The 17395-nt window shown below is 36.1% G+C and overlaps 1 pseudogene; it reads left to right on the top strand.

Annotated features, from left to right (window-relative positions):
- The first annotated feature begins 356 nt into the window (after nucleotides 1–356).
- LOC138375485 (ATP-dependent RNA helicase DDX50 pseudogene) lies at nucleotides 357–2807 on the top strand (annotated as a pseudogene).
- Nucleotides 2808–17395: the final 14588 nt, after the last annotated feature.

The raw sequence follows: 17395 nt of genomic DNA, 5'->3' as shown, positions 1-17395 counted from the left end.
TACTGGGAAAGCATTGCCTAGCTTTAATATCTAAATTGTCAGTTCTAATGCATGTTATTAGTGTATCTGGGGGACTTCCAACATGGCCTGCCAAGTACAGTTTTTAATTATAACAAGCACTGACTTTATAACTTTTAAAAATAGTTCTATCAGTTATGTGTTTAAATAAATATTTATTTTCTCTGAGGATTCTATTTTGTATGTTACTTATACACCGATTTTAATTTGTTTCTGTTTTTATGTAATGGAAAGTTTTTGTTTCAATATTTTTATGTCATTAAGTTTAATATTTTGGTCGCTGCCCGTAGGTGGTTGTGGCCACTGTGCCTGGAGAGAGGCGGCGGCGGCGGCCAGTAATGCCTGGGAAACTCCTCTGGGGGGACATTATGGAGCTGGAAGCACCCTTGGAGGAGTCCGAGAGCCAGAGGAAGGAGAGGCAAAAGGGTTGTTATGAAGATTTAAACAAGATAAGCTGAAAACACATTATGCAATACTGGAGTGATAGAAGGAAGTCAAGGCACCATTATGACTCAGATGAGAAATCAGAAGCAAGAGAAAATGGTGTTGTGGATAACCTGGATGCTCCCAAGCCCAAAAAAGCTAAAATGAAAGAGAAGCTAAATGGAGACACTGAGGAAGGATTTAATAGACTTTCAGATGAATTCTCTAAATCTCATAAGTCAAGAAGAAAAGATCTACCAAATGGAGATATTGATGAATATGAAAAAAAATCAAAGCGAGTATCGTCCTTGGATAGTTCTACTCATAAATCAAGTGATAATAAACTGGAGGAGACCCTAACACGTGAACAGAAAGAGGGAGCCTTCTCCAATTTTCCTATTTCTGAAGAAACTATAAAGCTTCTGAAAGGTCGAGGGGTAACATATCTCTTTCCCATTCAAGTTAAGACCTTTGGTCCTGTATATGAAGGAAAAGATTTAATAGCTCAAGCACGGACAGGAACAGGAAAGACATTCTCTTTTGCCATCCCCTTGATTGAAAGACTCCAAAGAAATCAAGAAACAATTAAAAAAAGCCGCTCACCAAAGGTACTTGTTTTGGCTCCAACAAGGGAATTGGCAAACCAAGTAGCCAAAGACTTCAAAGATATAACAAGGAAACTCAGCGTGGCGTGTTTTTATGGTGGAACGTCATATCAAAGCCAAATTAATCATATTCGAAATGGTATTGACATCTTGGTTGGGACCCCTGGTCGTATCAAAGATCATCTGCAGAGTGGCCGATTGGATCTTTCTAAACTGCGCCATGTTGTGCTTGATGAAGTGGATCAGATGTTAGATTTGGGTTTTGCTGAACAAGTTGAAGATATTATTCACGAATCCTACAAAACTGATTCTGAAGACAATCCTCAGACTTTACTTTTTTCTGCAACTTGCCCACAGTGGGTATACAAAGTTGCAAAAAAATACATGAAATCCAGATATGAACAGGTTGACCTTGTTGGAAAAATGACTCAAAAGGCTGCAACTACTGTGGAACATTTGGCAATCCAGTGTCATTGGTCTCAGAGGCCAGCAGTTATTGTAGATGTCCTTCAAGTCTACAGTGGGTCTGAAGGGAGGGCTATTATTTTCTGCGAGACCAAGAAGAATGTAACTGAAATGGCCATGAATCCACACATAAAACAGAATGCTCAGTGTTTACATGGAGACATTGCACAATCACAAAGAGAAATTACACTGAAAGGCTTCAGAGAAGGTAGTTTTAAAGTTTTGGTGGCAACCAATGTGGCTGCTCGTGGTTTGGACATTCCTAAGGTTGACCTGGTGATCCAAAGTTCTCCTCCTCAGGATGTTGAGTCCTATATCCATCGCTCTGGACGCACAGGTAGAGCTGGCCGCACAGGGATTTGTATATGTTTTTATCAACCAAGAGAAAGAGGTCAACTAAGATATGTGGAACAAAAAGCAGGAATTACTTTTAAACGTGTAGGTGTTCCTTCCACAATGGATTTAGTTAAATCTAAAAGCATGGATGCCATCAGGTCTCTGGCTTCTGTTTCTTATGCTGCTGTTGATTTTTTCCGACCATCAGCTCAGAGACTGATAGAAGAGAAAGGGGCAGTGGATGCATTGGCTGCAGCATTAGCCCACATTTCTGGTGCATCGAACTTTGAACCACGATCTTTAATCACCTCTGATAAGGGGTTTGTGACCATGACTCTGGAAAGCCTAGAAGAAATACAGGATGTCAGCTGTGCGTGGAAAGAACTTAACAGAAAGCTGAGTAGTAATGCTGTGTCCCAGATTACCAGAATGTGCCTCCTAAAAGGAAATATGGGTGTTTGCTTTGATGTTCCCACAGCCGAGTCAGAAAGGTTACAGGCAGAGTGGCATGATTCAGACTGGATACTCTCAGTGCCGTCCAAACTGCCTGAAATTGAAGAATATTATGATGGAAACACATCTTCTAATTCCAGACAGAGGAGTGGCTGGTCAAGTGGACGGTCGGGCCGGTCAGGCCGGTCAGGTGGTCGATCTGGTGGCCGGTCAGGTAGACAGAGTCGACAGGGAAGTCGCTCAGGAAGTCGACAAGATGGTAGAAGACGAAGTGGGAATAGAAATCGATCAAGAAGCGGGGGCCACAAACGGAGTTTTGATTGAGTATTGGATAGTTAATCTACCAGTGTGAGCTTGCCTATTTCTGCCTAATCATGTACATTATCCACCAAAAATTAGGTCATCATAGTTGAGGTATGTGTATGCTATTTGCAAAGAAGTTGGTCGTATTTTTTTAAAAAGTATTTCACAAGAATGGTTGTAAACAAATCTACTTATCCAGTTATACCTTTGAATAAAAAAAACCTCCTTTTATTGTCTCTTTTTAAAAAAAAAAAAAAAAAAAGTTTAATATTTTTCTTCACTCATTATCAGCAGCAAAACATGGGTGTCTGTTTCATGCCCTGAAGCTACATTTTGAAAACGTACCCTTTCAAAAATAAGCATGTCCTTTTAAATTTTGTTTCATGACAATTATATTGGGTCTTGTCATTTATTTTACGATGTCTGTTTTGGTTCCCTCTTTTTATATATTATATTCTTTTTCTGAACTATATAAACTATTTAGGCTCCCATTAACTTTACAATGAGACGTGGCGATACATAACTTTCTTTAAATTTTAGTATAATTTACTTACCTTAACATTTTCAGCCACCAATGAGCCCTTTGAAATGTACCTGAATGTAGCAACCATGTCAAAATTCCATAAAAATTTCTAAAATTTTCTTCTCAATGTCTGAACGTATCTGGTCCTAGACTGGTAATTAGTAGCTTGGCAACCAGTGCTGGTGTGCAGATTGCACTTTGAGTAGCGATGCTGCAGTGAGCTCCTTGGTGTCTTGGACACACAGCCCTCCACCAAGAAAAGACCAAGAAAGTGGGGTTATGGGCTTGCATTTAAAAATTTTCTGGTATTTTAATGTTTTTCATCACCTAGAAGCAGCTGACTTGCAAAACTGTAAAATGGTTTATTGAAGAATCAGTTTAGATGCTGGTAGGTGAAAACAAACAAAAAACCTCAAAAAACAATACTTAGCTAGCACAGGGAGCTGTTCAATAGCATATAATGCTATGTACCTTTAATAAGGTTATCATATAACTTACTGTGCAAGCCAGGATGCTTTTGAGAAGGAGACAGGAAACTGTTCAAAATAGTAAGACAAGGGCTGTGAACTGGTACTGATTGGGGATAACTGTGAAGTATAGTCACCCCAGCCTTAAATTTAGGGATATTTGGTATGATTTCCCCCAAAGAAAGCAAGCAAAGGCCTGGAATGTATGGGGGTGATTAGGAATGTCCTTCATCACTATTATACCTAATAACCCACTTATAAATTTTTATATTTCATTTCTGATATCCTGGGATCATTATAGTTTGGTGTCCTCGTATCCAAGGAGATACGCGTTCACAAGGGACCAGCCATGGTTATGGTGCGTGGAAAGCTAAGAAAGTTCACCTCTCCTCTGAGGTTTCTACGATACTGAACCAAGGCAGAGAGGTGTTAATGTCCTGTCCAAGGTGACTGATGCTGATTAGGAAGGGAAAGTCGAGTTGCTCCTTCATAACAGCATCAGGAACAGCTATCACAAAGTGAGAAGATTCTCTGAAGCACCTCGTATTTTTCTCAGGCTCAATAATAATAATAGTCAATTCATGTTTGGCTCAGAATTTTTCTTATTAAAACAGTAAATCTGGCCAGTGTTTTGGATGTCAATTATATCTCAGCACAATTTTTTTTTTTATGAAAAGAAACAGTTAACCTATAAGGGCAGGAACATAAAGAAATTGTACCCATGCAAATGAAGATTTGTGTCAAGTTAACTGTCTGCATAAAAAATGTCCAAGCAGCTTATGCACTTTTAGAGGCTCAGGGAAAAATAGAGCAAATGGTACAAGAAAGATTTTTTCCTGGCCTCACTACCAGCTATACAAAAGCAACCGTGCAAAGGCACCCCAGTTCCCTTGCTCTCCTAGTTTACCTGAGCCTTTTATCTCAACAAAGCATCTGGGTCAACGTTAAGGAGAAAAAGAGGCAAAAAGACTTGTGACAGTTATTCTCTAATTGTCCCTCCAGGTCCATGTTCCCACCTACTCTATCCTGCTGCCAGGACTGAGCTACTGACCTGTCAAAGGCCCTTTAATCTCCAACTTCAAGGAGGTTTGTCCAACGGGAGGCACGAGAAGAGGATGAAGGACAGTTGGAGAGAGAAGACGGGGTATTTATTCATACTATCCTCGCTCACTTCAATCTCTGTTTGGCGGTATGTTGGCAGTAGTTGATAGTCCCAATTTTTTTAAATAATTGTATCAACCAGATTTCATGACCACTCTCTCTCCATCCCCTATCAGCCCAGAGAAAGCTATCACTAGTCCTGTGGGAGTTCACCAGCCCTTGTCAGTTTTCCTTAACCTGGTCTTCACTTTTGTAGACAGCGTTTCATTAAACTCTTGTCATGCAGGCACCGTTTAGGGCACCGTCTGTGTCATGTGTGAATTCTGATCTATGTTCTAATGGACACTGTACCCTGTTAGGAGTGCTCAAGGCCTTTTTATGAAAAATATTATCTATACTAATTATAATTTCTACTGTATATAGAATAATTGCTGCCGGTCAAGGTAAAAGAAGGTGGAATTTAATAAAGAAATAAAAAATAGGAATCATGACATAAGATAAAAGGAAAATGATTTACCACTTTATACTTACATGTAGATTAAAATTCACGCCTCTATTTAACTTATTTACTATAATGACAAGGCCAGCACTGAGAAGGACAATATCACTCTTTGGATGTGCCCAGCCATGATGAGCAGCAGAGTGAGTGCAGGAGCGACATTCTAGAACTGCCCTAAGAATTCACTAACATGAATTCCTTTTTACCCAAGTCTACTAGGGAAAGGGGCAGATTGACACCCTGGTAAGTTTTAAAAATAATATTTTGACCACAGGGTATAATATAAAGTTTTATAAATCAGGAATTGTACATGATTATCAGTAAAAGCAAAGGCATTTCACACACTTATAATACATATGTTGAAAGTATTTTGAGTAAACTGGACTCCCTAAGATAAAAGAAACAATTTTATTATAGCCACTGTCTTTTCAAACACTCCCCCTGGATAAAATCCCGTACAAGGTGGTTGTCCTTTCACTTCCTGGCTCTTCTTATTTGCTGTTTCAGCCCCTCAAATATGACAGGGGCAGGAGTGCACTGAAGACACAGGGAAAGTTTCCAGAAAATTGAGCTGATGTCACTGGGCCATGCAGCCATCTATGTGTGGAGATTCTAAATTTCTTGCTGTTTCCCTTGGGTGGTACTTATGTGGGTTTTCTAGAGAATTCCACTGCTATGCGTTTCTCTTTAGTAGTTTGGAAAAATTTCCCTTCTGATTGGCCGTTTTGCCTACAGTCCCTCGAAGGTACTGCTGTGCGTACCCTCACCCCTTCAGGCATGTCTGTCGAACAGAGATGTGAATCGGACTCTTATGTGCAAGGTGCACAGGAGAATCACAGGCATCCTTGCCCGTCAGTTCCTGGGTGTGCCAGACACCCCTGCGGTGGCAGCTCTCATCACCACTGCTCACCCTGGCCTTGCACAGATGGAGTCAGTGTTCTCTGAACTCCCGCGATCCTACGGCTCCATACAGAAGAAAGCACTGCCTCCCATCCCCCCGGAGTGTCAGTTGAGAAGAGAGAGAAAACGCAAGGCACACAAGCAGCTCACTTTATCACTGAAACTTTTCTTGGCCCCACAAGTAAATCACATATATATGAATATGTGTGTACATACGTGTGAATATACATCTATAAATTTACATATATACATTTGTACATATCTACAAGCATATGAATCTGTTTAACCTTCTTAGTGGTTTCTTTAATTTTTCTGCAAAAGCCCTCCTCAATACCTGGGTAGCTGAACCTGCGGAGGTGATCCCTTCTCCAGCTTTAGGATGTAGGACTACTTGAAACCAATTATCTATTGTTTGCTTTCAGCATAGGAGCCCCAGCCCAAATTGAGAAAATTAGAGTCTCCATTTAACTTCTTGGATATATTAAAAATATTTTAAATCAAAACATGGTTGAACATTTTAAAGGATGAACAATCATTTTGCATTGCACATATGTTTTAAATTTTTGAGTGATATTAATTTGTGTTCTGTATTTATTTTTTCCATTTTAATTTTCACACCTCCCTCCTCAATTCTCTTTTAAGATTTAGGATTCTCTCAGGACTCAAGCATTTAGAACTTTCATTGCTCATTTCCCCCTGGTTACATGCAGGGAGGTATGTAACCAAAAACAATTTAAAAATTTTTAAAAGTACAACATTTTTAAAGGACTTTGATTTTCATTAAGTTAGGCAATTTTGATACAGTCTTAGTCACAAACAAAATAGTAGATATTCAAGGATTGTAATAGGGATCTTTGAAGTATGAAGACTTCCTTTGAAGTCTAGAAAATATTTTCCCTGAATAAAGGCTAAAGAAAGGGCAAATAATAGAGAAGTCTATTCCAGAGAAGGGCCTGTATCCTGTGATTTGAAAAGTAGAGAAGTCCTGTGCTCTCCTTTCAACAGGCACTCATCAAAACCTAAGAAAAACAGTGGCATTTATGAACCAAGTCACTCTGGGCTATAGAGAGCTGCTTAGAGAGTTTTTATCCCAAATCAATGACAAATGTGCTGGATGATTCTCAACTAGGAGCATGAGATGACTGCAGAGAGCTGCTGGACCTAACGGTCTTGAGACAGTAGTGAAGAACATGCTCACATGTACAAACTGGAAACAAATAAACAGATCTAACGATGCATCTCAACAGCTTGATTGATGTGTACACAGACAAATGATACCAGCGCTGCAAATGCTGGCTAGTGTAATGCCCTCCCAGAATTTTCTCTCAACTCTAGAACTCTTTGCACTTTTCTCCGGAAAATAGAAAAAAGTAGTATATGAACTAAGGTTCCCTTTCTCCTACCTTGATGGAAAGGTAATACGAAATAAAAACTAACTGGAGTTACAGAAAAATAAAGATAAGTGATAATGCACAGTAGAGTTAAGACTGAAAATTGGAGTGCCTGTGTGTGTTTAAGAGAAGATGCATTAAATAAATTCAATTATCTGGAAAATAATAACGTGTGTTCGACATGTCAATTGGTTGTATAATCAGGACAAGTGGCAAATAAATTGAAAGTTGGTATGGAATAATGAAATTGGAAAGTTAACATTTCACAAATAATTTAAAGCTAATATGTAATACTCAAACCCTCTCTCTTTGTTCCTTCGTAGCACAGAGCATTTTCTAAAACCTGCAGAGGGCAGGGTGATGCTTTCCATTATGACTTTGAGTTAAAGTTCACCACATGCAATGCCTTAGATGTAATAAATTACTCAATTCTGGAAACATTATTTATGATCACCAGATGCGTTATTTTCCTAAAAAAATCAATTTTCCATAATTTTTGGAATAATTAAATGACAAGCACAATATTGTGAAAACACATACCAAAAAAAAAAATAGCTAAGCTCAGAATTATTTAAGTCTAATTATTTTCAGGTTTGTTCCTTATGGGAGAAAAAATGAATGATAGAAATGTTAAATGATAGCTTATTAAACAATCCTTTCTAAAACACTGTGGTTAATTTGCCTCTGCATGTAATCTGTACACTGTGCATATTGACTCCTAAGACCGATGAATCAGCCCCTCAGTCCTCTCTAATTGCAAAACTGTCAGGATCCTTACCTTGGCAAGCAGTGCCCCGTTACGATGGCTTTTCAAAAAATCAGTGCTGATGAGAAGACTTGTGCCAGAGACTGTAAGCAATTAATTTTTACATTGATCTCTGGAATTCATCCAAACTTTTCAAAACTGAAAAGAGCTTTGCCAAACTGTCACTCACGGATATATTTCCAATTAGGCTGTCTAATGGCTTCCCTGTGAAGAGCTGAGATGAACTAAATCTAATACTAAGTTATTTGATTCCTATTTTAATGTACAATGTGTAACATTAATAATGATTTCCATCCGTGAAATATATTTATTAAAAATAAACAAATGAACAAGGCTAGTGCTTAGTAAAGCACATTATGGACCAGAAAAATCATCTTCATTTTAGCAACAAATCAAAATGAAACATGGCCATGTGTAAAAATCTTGAGATTATCTTTTCTTGAAGCCTTAATTTATCTCATAACCCACATCTACTTTGTCAGACAATCTTAATGGCTCTAATTTATTGTGACGATAATTTGTGTAGGCCGGGCGCAGTGGCTCAAGCCTGTAATCCTAGCACTCTGGGAGGCCAACGCAGGAGGACTGCTTGAGCTCAGGAGTTCAAGACCAGCCTGAGCAAGAGCGAGACCCCATCTCTACTAAAAATAGAAAAAATTACCTGGGTATGATGGTGCAGACCTGTAGTCCCAGCTACTCAGGAAGATCACTTGAGCCCAGGAGTTTGACATTGAGTTTGAGGTTGCTGTGAGCTATCATGACGCCACTGCATTCTACCCTGGGTGCCAGAGCAAGACCCTGTCTCCAAAAATAAAAAATAAAAATAATGTGTGTAAATTTCAAAAGGTTTCTTATTCTTATATTTCTTATTTTGTATATTTTAGCCTAATCTTATGAATAAAATGTCTTCTCAAGTCTTTTTAAAAAAAAATAGAGCCTCTGAGGAACACACAGGTGCCCCATGGGTGGAGAAGCAACATGGTGCCTGCCAATGGACTTGGGTCTGCTTGGCAGGAGGTACCCAAGGGAGCTGGGAGCCCAGTGCCCTGTCCACAAGAGGCTCACCGCTCACTGGTGGCAGCAGTCTCTGGGCTGGTGTTGGCAGGTCATTCCAGCAGCTCAGGAGGCCACCAGCAGTCGGAGATGCAAGGAGGAGAATTTCAACCGCTCCACCCACCCTTCTGGCTGCTCTCCAAGCCTTTCAGGACTTAATCCCTGCTGATGCCTTTCTCCTTCCAGTTCTGCTCTGCAGTCTCTTACCTTGGAGTCTCCTGTTGGTGCAGGCACTCTTCCTTCCGACCTTCATCGGATCTATGTTTGTCTGTCTGTCTGTTTTCTCTTTCATCTAAAATTTCTCCTTCTTGCAGAGACACTTGGGCTGGTGGTGTTTCTCGTCCGCCATCTTGCCTCCTCCCCGAAAATGGCAAATTTTTAGCAAGGAAAAAATCACAGGAAAATGATACAAAATATAAAAAATGTTCAGAATTAATCAATACTTTTAAAAAGGAAAGAGGAATGAAATATTTTTAAGCACTAAAAAGAAACGACCTGTGAAACCAGGAAGAAACATGGAGGAAACCTAAATGCATATTATTAAGTAAAAAGCCAATCTGAAAAGTGTACACACTCTATGATTCGAGCTATATGACTTTCTAGAAATGTATGCAGACGGTAAGAAGATAGTGGTTGCCAGGGGGTGGGGGAGAGAAGGATGAAAAGGTGGAGCACAGAGCACTTGTAGGGCAGTGAGCTACTCTGTGCAATACTGCAATGGTGGATATAAGTCATTATATATCTGCCTAAACCCATAGAACGCACAGTACAAAGAGAGTGAATGAACATTAATGTAAACTATGTGTCTTGAGTGATAATGATGTGTTAAAGTAGGTTCATCAAATGTAACAACTCCCGCCAACGCATATGAATAGCCTCTCCCATTAATATCCACCACCAGACTGGTACATTCATGGGAGAGGCTATTCATATGCGTTGGCAGGAGGTGCATGAAATATCTCTGTACCTTCTCTTCAGTTTTCCTGTGAACCTAAAACTGCTTTAAAAAAAATAAAGTCTGTTAAAATACGACGACTCTCAGAAATGTCTCTAGAATTACATGGCCATTTACCATGAGTAATTATGCCATATCCAGATCTTTGCTGAATCTTCTTGGTCTTTGTGACTGACAACATACGAAGATAGAATATTAGCACCTCTGGACAATATTATAAAAATCTCACCAGATAAAAGGTGATAAGCTGGTCTTTTACTGTGTTATTAAATTCAAAAACACCATTGAAGAGATCTGTAAGACAGTATACAGAATCCTCAGACATCACAATCAAATCCAGGGATTATGAAAATGTGCAGTAAAAAGCCTACCAGATCCACTAAAGTCCAGTAATCTATGGACAATCAGAGTCAAAAACATTCTAAGAAAAGGTTTTCATTTTCCTTCATCCCTAACAAACCTAGCAAACACTTCTTATAATGATGTTGAGGGGTCAAGAGATTCTCTGTGTAGGTAAGAGAAAAACAACAGCACAACAGCGAGGAAGAATAAAATTTGAAGTTGTGAGAGGAAACTTCGAGAGGAAGTAGGTCCTTGTGGTGATGGGTAATTCTACGAGCTAAATTCATGTCTATCAGAGTAAGAATTCTAATGTGGATAAATTGCAAAATATATGACTTCATTCCATATAAATGAGGTGATGATAACCACATGAATTAAAACATAATCAGTAAAAAGACACTGCCCTGAAAACCTTGATTGTATGTGAGGAGTAGTGAATAAAGGCAACAGATTTCATTATAATTTCTTCATCGTAAGTCAGATTTGTAACCATGAGCATATACATGAAATTTAAAATTTAAAATAGAAAATCAGAACAATATTGAAAAACTAATGTCTCAGAGAACATACTGCCAAAGATAGAAGAGATTTCCCGATTGTTAAGGAAACAGCAAGATTGAAAAGAATGATCTTGAGTTCACCATGCTTTACCTCAAGTAGTATAAATGCTCTAAAAGAAAATCAAATATCATTTTTTAAAAGATAATCTTTCATTGTAGGGTAAAAATTACATATTAATATTTTTGTGCAGGTTTATATATGTGTGTAGATATATGTTAATATATAGAGAGAGAATATAGATTGTGTATAAGTACTCACTGATAGATATTTTAACTCTTATATGTGTAAATTTATATATTATTGTAATAGTATTTACTGAACTTTTAAAATGAGCTTAGACTTTAGTTATCTGCTAAATTCCTTGAGGATAACTCAAGTACGTAGCCTACTACAATTGTGCTTTTATTAATACCTTTTCTTATACTTTTAGGTTTTACTTTATAGAATTTATTCCGCACTATTTACTTTGTAATTGTTGAGAAAAGTTATTCCAAACTTGCAAATAAAGTGGGAGAGAAAGGGCAACATATTCTTTAGATGTCAAACTCAGACGTTGTATAACAACCCTGCACAAGGGCTATTTATTTCTCTATTAGAATATGCCTATTTTTAAAGCTTCTGTTTACTCTCATATCGGCTACCAGGAATCAGAAGTCCCTGGTTAACTTGTAGGTTGTAAAGAAAAAAAAATTTATTGTGCCATAGAAAGTAACTGGTTTTATAGCTACTCTCATCTTTTTTTTTTTTGACAATTTTTATGCACCTTGTACCATTTTACTGGTTCCTTGTTAACGACCTTAATAAACTTTGGTTTTGGCCACATGTTCATTCAATATTTGTATGACAGTCATGTTTTTAACTTTTTAAAAAGTATACCTTGACATAATTACTAAAATTATTGTAATCTAAGCTTTCTTCTAGATGTATATGTGTCTGATTTATCTTTACCACTATTTTTATTTATCTTTAAACTGCTACTTTGGTGTAAATGACTCTGTTTTGTTTAATTATAGAATTTAGTAACCTTGTATTTATCACCATGACAAGCTTGGATAGTCTTAAACTGTCACCTTGTTTTGTGCTTTTATTTATTTTTTCATTTCATCCTTGTCTTTGTCATTTTTGCTTATTTGCTTTCAAAATTTCCTATACTTCAAAAGATATTATTCCTAATTCTACTATGATTACTTCAATTTATGCAACAGTGTTACTATATATATTTCCTCATAATCAGGGACTCAAGAGTATTTTTAAGATTCCACCTCTATAAAAGGAATGATCTTATGTATAGAATGGAACCATTTTATAAGTGAGAATATATTTATTTTTCTCTCACGTTTAAAAGTGAATTTTGGCTTCTTGTCGAAGTTGTTTATACACAAAATTTCAGAGGAAACTCTTTAGAAATTATTTCACTAATACCTTACATATTGCAATAGTTTGACTCATACCAAATTGTATGTATACTTATGTGTTTGCCTTTATTTTTGTTTTATTTTATGAAGTAGTAATAAATGTTTTTATGAAGGCTATTTTATGATTATAACAGAATTATGAAAGCAAATTTGTGAAACACTGAGAAGTTATGTAACATGAATAAACACTATGATCCCACCATCCAAAGTAACCAGTTTAATAATTTTGACTCATTTTCTCCCCATGCATTTTTCTAGAAACACATCTGCAAGCAAATTACACATCATATAGTTTTGTATATTTTTTATAATATTATTTCATGAATAAAGAAATGACATTTTTTAAAAACACAACTTAAATGTGTATATCATTTTATGCTATAGAAATCTAACAACTGATTTAAACATATTTATTTTTTGTATGCATTATTACGTTGAATATATATTGCTCTTTTTAACCTTTTGATCTGATTTTGATCGTTGTCATAGTTTAAACACTTAGGAGTGAAATTGTTCAACTCGTAAATTGCATCTTTGCCAGGAATCTTCTGGACTTTATCCTCACTGACTTTGCTTTGCTTGAAAGTATCACATTTATCAGAATAGAAAATAATTCTGCTCAAGTTGTTTTCTAAGACTTACAGTCTCTAAATGAATTAATAAAGAGATATGAGTATTTAAGAATGAATGCAATGGGAAACAAGCATATTAGTAATAGCATTATTGATGGCATCTTGGTTTTCACAGGTTATGTGTTTTTGAAGTAAGAGAAAGACAGACAGGAAGGGCAGAACTTACAGGTCCAGATGTTCTCACTTTCACATCGTAAGACAAAAATAAGCTACTGCTTTCCTATTTCTTAATCATGATACATTAGTCTTATACTAAGTGAAAATTTCTCCAAATTTGTGCATTGTGTGTGCCGAGAGTTTTTTGACATTTTTATTTATTTTCTTTTATGGTATGTTAAGTGACAGTACAGTGAGCAAAACTGGCCAGATGCTATTCCAATCCCAAATAAATGTCTTAATTTTTTTCTCTGATATTTAAATAGGAATAAAGCATTTGCAAATAATTATTCAAATTGCTCACTTCACAATCTCATGATGTTCTCTGCTCTATTCCCTAAATTTGCAATATCACCTCCCTGCCTAAAGACTTCCCTAAACAATATTAATTTATTTGTTTATAATCGAAAAATGAAATTGTTTATCATTTAAAACAAGGAACTGTCGCTTCAGAGCTTCACACTGCTCTGACTATACCCACAGTATATCAGACAGTAATGCCAACAACTTAGGTAAGGTGATATGAAAAATGATTCATTTAAATAACAAAGGTAAGTAGAAACACATTGAAATTAAGCCAAACGATAGACTCCAGAAAGCTAAAGAATGGAGTACTGTGGATTGAATTAATAAGTTTTCATCATATAATATTTTCTGCATACTACATTTTTATCAGGGATAACTTTATTCTTACAGAGAGAATTGACGTACATATCTCTTTCTGTACACTTTTAACTGTGCATTTATTGGAGTCTAGAGGACAATGTCTGCAGAAATCTATTTATCTTTCTTATCTTTGTGGTGTAACTCTTTTTAAAATTCTATTTCAGATTACTGGGCTTCCCGGCCAGGGAAGGCCACGAGCTGGTGTGTAAACACGGCGCTCTCCAAGTATCCTGACCCTGACATTTGCGGCTGGGCTTGTTCCCAGTGGATCTTGCTAAGGTCTTTATTGATCACCGTGAGTCCACACAACCAGGTCACCCAGATGTGATCGAAAAGTTTTCTGAAATTCAAAAGTGAAAGATAACTATTGCTCCATCTCCCTATGCTACTAAAGTACATTATACATTTTAAAACACAAAGTAATTTAAAAAGTACATGAAGCTAGGGACAGGGCAAAACAAATATTTATCTTTATCTTGGTGAGTTTTGAAAATCTCAAGGTGCCTCCAAGGGAATTTCCGCAAGAAACGCCATTTTTCAAATATTGGCATCCAGGACACTTGGTAGCTACATGACACATTGTCATCATCTGTCATTCCCAGAATGATCAGTGACACACTTGACAACAGAGACCCAGGCATACTCTAGATATTACGTAGTAAATATAACTCCCAGTCAATATGCTGCCTCATTATTTTAAACTGAGGATTAAGAAGACTATCAGAAAAAATTTCCTTGATTTTGAAGAAGACAGACATGCATTGGTATCCTGATTCTGGCTTTTTGTTAACTGTATGTCATATACATATAGCTTAACATTCCTGAGAACCAAAAACATATGCTTCACAATGTTACTTAAAATTATGTAAAAATAAAAAATAATAAAGGTTTTGTTATTCCAGTTATGATATGTGAATTTTAGAGAGTAAAAAAAATAGAGACAATCATTTAGGTAAGAGCTGTTAGTTTGCAGTAGTATACACTTCACATAGGAATTTTATACTCATTTAAAATTGATGTTTATTGACAAAATATGCACTGAATATTTTTGAAAATTGTTTCTATCTATATCTGCAGAGAAAAATGTGACATTTACAAGTTAAATGACTTTTCTAAGACTAATGAGTAAGTGGCAAATTTAAGAATTTAGTGCAGCCATTTCTTATTCTTAGTTCAGTACATTTTTGCCATGAGGAAAAGTTATTGCTTAGGAATTGATACAAGTAACTTTTGGAGTTTTATGGAGAAGTGTGAATACAGTGAGTTACTTCATAGCAATAAAACACATTAGAGTTTATTGGGACTATGGGAGCATGCCTAGACTAAGTGCTTTACGTGTACCATTTTACATAATTTTTGTGAAATGTCTGTGATTTTCATACTGAAAATGTCATTCATTGAAATATATTCAAATGAGTGGTGATATGATTAAGCAGCTGTTTTTTGATTTCTGTTCCAAAAGTAAAATTATACGGGAAGGACAAATTTCGTTCTTTCCCACCCTCTTCCTTAAAATCCCAAATTCTTCATATCTTAGAATTGGTATGATAGTATTAATAGAAAAATACATATTTTTTAATTTCATAAAATTGTGTCCATATATTTATTTTCTAGGCAAATATTTGACATTTTTATTTATCTCAATATATTTCAGAATAGTGATATAGTTAATTGATAGAGCTTAAATTTATAAAAGATAGTTATTTTTAAATTGAAATACAGTTGTGTTAGGCTTTCCACATGGGTGTTGAATCTCTGATTCATTTTGTCATTTTTGATGGAAAAATACTTCATTACGTAATTGCAAGTTCTCTTATAATTTTATTTATACATTTGAGTTGTTTTATTCTATTTATTCTATCTTCAAATCACAATAATCGTTAAATTATAATTCTACTTATGCTACTCTATAGTGATTTTTCATGTGAAATATTGAATAGTTTAATAATGATTTCATTCTTAGTTTGCAACACTAAGGAGAAGTAAAGAACAATTTTTGAATATTAGTATAATTTATTTGTTATGTCTCAGATGTAGTACCTGAACAAAATTTGCTCCATATATCCGTTCCTAGAACATGCTGTTCTAGAGGCTATCATATATGCACTTTTGCATAGGATTTTTTAAATGATTATGTATCACACACATTCGTTTCTGAATAATTGTGTCTGTGGGCAAGATAGACCCAGTTGAAGCAGGTGTTGGCAGTCTCAGCCAACTGTTCTTTAAAGGGCTGCAAACAGCTATTTAGAATCATAACATCATCTTAATATTCCCAGGTACTTTAATGAGTTTTCACTTTAATTAAATGTGCAACTTGCAGAGATCACTGGGTGCCAGATTGCTGTGTCTGGCAACAAGCTTTCTTTATTCAGAGTCAAATTTTATATCATCCAAACACACCCATTTTTAGTAGTTTCATTATAGATGAAATTGGATTTTATTTCAATTGAATAACTTACAAACTGTTAAATACTTATTTACACAACTAAAATCTTCAGGAGAACAAATGTAAACAAAGCAGAAGAAATAAAAAAATACCAACCAGACAGGAAAACAGATGGAAGAAATGAAGAGTCATCAAAGTTCGGCATTAAAATTTCATGTTGGAATGATAGAATACTTATGGGAGTGACACCACAGTGTGGTCGCATGATACATCCATCTCTGGGTGGTGATTAATTAACACCAGATACATTTTTGCTGTTACTTTAACAAGGTTAAATGCTATGTTGTGCATTGTATAGTAACTTTCTTTAGAAGTCATTTTCAAAGCATCTTTTTAAAGTAGCTAATCACACATTTTTAATGAGAAAAATACCCAAGATATATTCTGTAAGCTTTAAATATTAGGTTATTTTGTACATTTTATTCGTTTCAAATTGTTCTGAGCTGGCCTTTGTTAAAAATAACTTATCAGTTGTTTCCTACATACCTCATCCAATATCGTGTTAAAGATAGCCGAGTAGGAACACATTCATCACCAGGAACTAAGGAGGGACTTTCAAGTGCTATGTAATAGATACTGTGTTTCCATTTTTCTGCCCCAATGCCAAGTCCGTTCTTAGCTTGTCTCCTAATCAAGATGATATAGGTGAAAGCAGGATAAAATACTTCCCATTGCCTCAGTGTGCTCAGAAAAAAAAAAAAAAAAATCATAAAAGAATTTAAGTCTTGAAGGCACAGTGTTTATGTCAGAGCAGGAGACTGGAAGGCAGGGCTGAGACCTGCAGGCTTGAACACTGGGTGCAGGTATCAAAGTAAACAACTGTAAACAAAAGGAGCTGATCACTTCAACCTGCTTGTCACCTATCTCTGTCACCTTACCTGACCTTTGGCTAATTACAGTGTCATTTACATGGCAG

Source organism: Eulemur rufifrons, chromosome 26 (assembly GCF_041146395.1).
Source record: "Eulemur rufifrons isolate Redbay chromosome 26, OSU_ERuf_1, whole genome shotgun sequence".
In the NCBI taxonomy this organism is placed as follows: domain Eukaryota; kingdom Metazoa; phylum Chordata; class Mammalia; order Primates; family Lemuridae; genus Eulemur; species Eulemur rufifrons.
The sequence above is the reverse complement of the archived record's forward strand: the minus strand, read 5'-3'. Positions and strand labels throughout refer to the sequence as shown.